Genomic DNA, 5840 nt, shown 5'->3' on the forward strand with positions numbered 1-5840 from the left:
AGGATGAAACTTAGTCTGTTCGACTTGTCTCGCAAAATTATATACTGAGTTTCAACGTAACGCTATGTACACGGTGCATACGCCGGACAGGGTACCTCAAACCGCGGGCCATCACGGCTCAGTGAACCTCAATGGGACGACATCGTTTCGGTACCAATATCAAAGATCAATGTAACATCAGAAGTGCCAATGTCGCATTTGAAAAATCGCTGTAAATTTGACGATTTGCAGCAACAGTAGAAGTCTGTGGAGGCTATATTCGAAGAACATAACTGCAACGGTAATTGTCATGAGGGGACCAAGTAAAATATTGATTCATATTGCAAGTTAAATGAGACCAATATAAAAAGCCGCCGGCCCTCCATGAAGCACAAACACTTAATTACTATTTCGCAACTCGCCAATTTTTCTCACTGTATGGCAGATTTACAGTTGTTCCTTGCACGATGTATTACACCGCATAGGTTTCGATTATTGTTGTGGTACTGGCGGAGCAAAACGATGCGCTACATTGAACGGGCACTCCGCTGTCGATTGATCAAATCTGCAGAGCTGATGAGCAGCCTCGTCAGCAACACCTCAGGCTTGCATTTATGCACTGTCATCAAACAGCAATGTGGCAAACAGTAGTAATTTACTGGGCACGTAGATCCGATTGATTAAGGATCATTCCTCCAAACATTGAAGAGAGGGGATCGACTACAGTGGCTATCAACAATATCATCGACGACGAACTAGTCGAAATGACCACACTTGACGGTGACACTCGATATTTTGCAAGAAATATGCGGTGCTCACTGTGACACTGACTGATGTACGTAATACCTGCAACCGCTGAATCATCAAAACGACAATAGTCTCATTTCAGCGGTAGCAATCACTTGGAATTGGCCGTGCCGTTGAGCAATGTAAAAAGAAAATCTGCATTAGTACAATCGTAAGTGGAAGAGTAAAACAATCAATATAAATGCGATCCCGTTACAACGTCGTGACGGGTCCTTGACCTTGACAATATCTCACGTGCTGTACTCGGTTACAGCAATAAGCATTCAGTCCCAACGACTTCGGGACCCGAAAGCTATAGACACAACGCCGTCAAGAATGCCTTTTGTGTAACGAAGCAACGATTTCGTAGTCAAAGAAAGCAACACGCCAAAATGGAACAAAACATCAGATCCGGTAGATCATAAAGATAATAAGCAAATGGATTCACCGTTTTGTCACGTCAGTCGTGAAGTATGTTGCTGTAAACTATATTGAGTGTCCGGCTTGTGTTATTCGGAACACACATACATATTTCAATGTTTTCAACACTGGTACACCTCAATAATGCAACATACAGTTGACCATGCGAGAATACTGGGCTTGGTAAAAAAACCACAACATTGTCCAAGCTCTGACCTTGAGATTTATTAATAGTCATACAAAATGCCGGTGCAACCGGATACTGGTAACGATAAAATGGTAAAGGGCATGTAGAATTGCCAGCGTGCTGGAGATTTATTCTTGGAATTGTTACCCGCTTTCCTTTCTTTGAGCCCGTAATGATCCTGCACATCAGATAATGCCTGGCGACATGCGTAATGAGCATTCTGGTGCCATTGCATAAACCTTGCTTCAGGTTCAAGTTGCGTAACAGTATAATAGGCATCCCGGCTTTCATATGCAGTTCGTGGACTGGAAAATTTGGAACAGAGAAGGAATTGAGGATCTCGGGCGTTAGCGGTTCACACGTAGTCGAGTCGTTGTTTGTGTCAATAGAATACGAAATAAATTCATCACCCTCGACCTTGTGTAATATTTCGTCATTAATAGATGCAACAGACCTGTTGAGTGGCGTAATGATGCAGCGCTCTGCGTAGAATGAAGCCAATGCGTCCCAATCCGCTCGCCGGACCAATGCATTTGTCTTAGAATATAGCTTAAGTGTGATACGTTTGTCAAAAATCTTAGTCTCCGGAATGCATTTCACCTGTGGCTACCCGACACTTCGGATAATAACCGAAGGAAAATGTGTCATTTCCATCGGCGATAAGCCGAAGAGCCCCCTTCCGACACGCCGACGCGCCTGCCGCGTCGGCGGCTGAAGAAAATTTTCAACTTTAACACCCTGAGAAACACCAAAACACCGCTCTAACACCTTTCTACACCATATTTACAAAGAAGAAAACACTGATTTAGCTGAATGAAGGACATAGAAATGTCTTATAACCCATCAAAGACTTGCAAGTCCATCCATGCGTAACTTGGAATTATCATGTGGGAATAGAGTCCCAAATGTGGGACATAAGATTCCACATGTGGGACGTGAGATCACATGTGAGGGAAATCACATATCTCATGTGGGACATACAGTCCCACATGTGGAACTTGGGACCATCATGTGTGAACAGAGTCTCACATTGGGAACATAAGATCCCACATGTGGAACGTCAGATCCCACATGTGGAAAATTCGATATCTCATGTGGGACGTACATACAGTTCCACATGTGGGATTGATGTCCCACAGTAGTAATTCAATGTTGTAGTGATTCAAAGTCACACATGTGAGACCCTGGATTTCCCATGTGGAACTTTGATTTTTCCGCTGAGATACCCCATGTGGGACGTAAGATCACGCATGTGGGACTTCGTCTTTCTCATGTGGGACTTTGTATCTCTCACGTGGGACTTACCATCACGCATGTGGGATGCAAGGTCACTCATGTGGGACTTTGTATTTCCCCTGTGGGACATATAATCCCACATGTGGGACTTTGTATCTCTCATGTGGGACGTACAAACACGCATGTGAGACTTTGTATCACTCATGTGGGATGTAAGATAACTCATGTGGGACGCAAGGTTCCTCATGTGGGACTTCGTCTTTCTCATGTGGGACTTTGTCTTTCTCATGTGGGACACAAGGTCACCCATGTGGGACTTTGTATCCCTCATGTGGGACACAAAGTTCCTCATGTGGGAAATTGTATGTCTCATGTGGGACATATAATCCCACATGTGCACTATTCTCTATGTGCGTAGTGTGGGAATCTTACATCCCACATGTGATCTTGCATCCCACATGTGGGATGCAAGATCCCTCATGTGGGATGCAAGATTACTCATGTGGGACATAATATTACGCATCAAAAGTCAATAGACAAGGGTCAAGTTATACATTTTTTCTCAGCTTAAACCCAAATCCTCATCATCATCATCATCAAGTATGAACAGTTGATCCACCCTTCCATTCAGCTGACCAATTTCATCCTCACGAAGGAGCATCTCTTGCTCAAATTCTTCCAATTCATCCAAAGGTGTCGACTGTATATGTTTAGCTTTGACAATACCCTCCCACGTTGACTGACCTCTGGCAACCAAACCCTCCCAGCGCTGGATCAGTAGGTTGATTTCTTCACGTGTGGCTTTGGTGTGTTGATAGGTTTTTCGTAAGACTTCCACAATATTTGAGCTCCACATCATCCATTTCCTACAATGCTGTTGACGCAGATTGTTATGAAGCGCCCCTAAGACTCCTATATTTACCTCCCACACATCTTTTGAAATACGTTGACCAGCCTGGACCAAATTAATCAGTTCTCTCCCACCATCTTCAGTATTATAATCTAATGTCAAAAAATGAAGAATCTTGTAAGAAAGCGTCGAAGCATCATCAGAACAACCCAAGCTTACCACTACTAGACAATGCAAGCAACCCATCTAGCTTCTCTTCAATCTTTAGAGTCTGGTAAACCATCTGCTGAGCCTCTCTTCCAGTCCTCCGAAGCTCTTCCACACAACTCCGCTGCTTCAAGAATGCTTGTATACCCTCAATGGTACCCACATCTACCGCCCACTTCTCAGTAGGATGGGTAAGCGCCCCCACATTCCAGAAGATATCTTCAACAGGTAGTCTCTTTGCATCATCAAGTGAAGGACAAGCCATATTTGTGCGAGGAGTTATTGAGTTGTAAGTGGTCACTTGAGATTCGTAAGATGTCCATTTCCTCCTAAACATCAATTGTTTCTTGGTCATAAGTTTCTTCATCCCCTGTTGGGCTTTCGTCCCTGGAAAGAGTGAAGAAGAAGTAAATGATAAAGGAGTTAATACAAATGAGTGAAATAGACCTACCTTCCACCTCCTTATCCCACTTTTTCTGCGCCTCCACAATTCCCACTTTGGCTTCATAAAGCTTCATTTTAGCTAGCCGAACACTTATCAGAGCTACAGCTTTTGGACCTGGCAAAGCAAGAGCAAGACAGGAATTCAGTGGATTGCATTTATTTCCTCAATGATCCAAAATGACTCACTAGTAGCTTGGCGAAGCCGCGTAAACTCTTCACTTCCCAACTCTTCTGTAACATCCTGAATTGCTGTCTCAAGTGCCACAATTGATGCCGGCAAGGTTAGAGTTGCAGCAATATCCTCATCTGTCCGGTTCCTTCTACGTTTCCTTTGCAGCCTCTTGAGCTCTTCACTGGAAAGACAAAGAAGTAAATCAAACAATCCAATGCGTCATCAATATCATGACATTGAACTTTACGTACTGAGCATGCTTCACTTCCTCTTGCAACTCAAGGAGTTCTAGAAGGCATTGTTCCATCCGCTCTTGAGTCTCAGCAGCATTGTCTGCCATTGCAGTAAGCTGACACCGCTTCTGTCGCTCCCACTGCGAGGAGAAGTATTCCAAAGTATATGATTCATCTTGAGCCTGCAATCTAAGAAGAGTCTTAGAAGCCACCTCCAATCGGTCTTCAGCTATCTTGACTTTGGACTCTATTGACCTCGCTGAACACAATATAAACTTGTCATTTGGAAGCCTTCTATATTACGATGGTAATCAGTTAAACATACCTGCATTTCTACAACGAACCTCATTTCCATGACTAGACTTCAAGTCTATAGCATCAACTCGGTGTTGTTTTGTGGCACATCGATTTGCCGCTATCAATGGATCATTATCGCTCCAAATTCTCTCATTTCCTTCCCCGTCTGTCAAACCCCATCCCTTGTTCAGCCTGGGATTATATTTCAGTTGACACGTCCATTCATGCGCATATGCATGCCAAGCACTGGTTGCAAATCTAAGATCACCTCCTCGTTCCTCTCCAAAATATTTATTCTGTATATTCAACATTTCTTCGTTAGAGTCAAAGGAGAAGAAATTTGATGATAAAAGACTTCACTTCACCTTTCTTACACTTTTCTCTAACGTACAACCAATGTCATATAATACACCCACCGTTTTTGAAGGTTTTCCCGGCTCTGATACATCATTCATGAATTGATCCAGCAGTGCTAGGACATAATACTGACTATGAAATCAAGAAAGTTCTTATTTTAGCAAATATTTGCTAAATCAAGATTGGGCATGCAAAACTGACCGCTCTCCACTCTGGATCACATTCACAAACTTAAGGACATGATCATGTCGACAAGCAAGTCCAATCAACCCTGTTTCGTCACATCCCTTCCAAGTGGAGGATCCTCGACGATCTGCAGCAGCAGTGTGACTGGCTGTACACCGATCCTACCAAACAAACCAAGGGAGTGATCAGATCAAGCTACTTCTCGAATTTTTCCACATGTGGGAATCTGATTCCCACATGTGTGATCTCCATGAAGTAGCTTGATCTGATCACTCCCTTGGTTTGTTTGGTAGGATCGGTGTACAGCCAGTCACACTGCTGCTGCAGATCGTCGAGGATCCTCCACTTGGAAGGGATGATTCTTTCCCACCCATGTGGGATCACATGTGGGATTCTGCATACACATTGGGGGGTCCTCAGAGTCGCCTGCAGCAGCAAGCTGAGTGCCGTCTGAAAATAACTTGAATCACGCCTTTTTTTTCTTTT

The sequence above is a fragment of the Melampsora larici-populina genome, assembly GCF_000204055.1.
Source record: "Melampsora larici-populina 98AG31 unplaced genomic scaffold MELLAscaffold_99, whole genome shotgun sequence".
NCBI classification, from domain to species: domain Eukaryota; kingdom Fungi; phylum Basidiomycota; class Pucciniomycetes; order Pucciniales; family Melampsoraceae; genus Melampsora; species Melampsora laricis-populina.